This window comes from Mustela nivalis, assembly GCF_964662115.1.
Source record: "Mustela nivalis genome assembly, chromosome: 10".
Lineage (NCBI taxonomy): Eukaryota > Metazoa > Chordata > Mammalia > Carnivora > Mustelidae > Mustela > Mustela nivalis.
The window spans coordinates 41,577,728-41,578,268 of record NC_139029.1 but is presented as its reverse complement, the minus strand read 5'-3'; positions in this window follow the sequence as shown (position 1 = coordinate 41,578,268).

Sequence of the window (541 nt, the reverse complement as noted above, 5' to 3'; positions counted from 1 at the left end):
TTATGTGCTGAAATTTGAGTTAATATACTCCCGATTTTCCAGATTGTTCCTTTCACCCCTACCCAACCAGAAAAGAATTTTGAAATGTTCTGTCTATTGCTATGTAACAGGATGGTCAGAGAACAAACTGAAGTGAAGATGACCCTCCAAAAAGTGCGTTGTATGTTGTATGTGTAGGCTATCAGATTTTTGTTGGGTGAGTCTTTCCAAAGAACTATTTTTCTTTATTAGGAAGCATATCATATGTAAGTTAAAGATATTTTCAGAGAAAATTTCTCATGTTGCCTGTGAGAATTAGACTCTTGCGATACAGTATTAAGTATAGGTTTCACTTGGCAAAGACTTGTTATTATCATTCTTTTAACATACAGTGATGCAGATTTAAAAGGAAGAGTGACACAGTACACCACAGTCTCAGCATGAAGTATTACAGAACTTTGCAGAGCAGTGCCTTCCCGATGCCCAGGGCACACGGGGCATTGCTGGCACAGGCCGTAGAGCCACTGGACCGCAGGGAGTCACACCTTACCTGCCAGCCAGG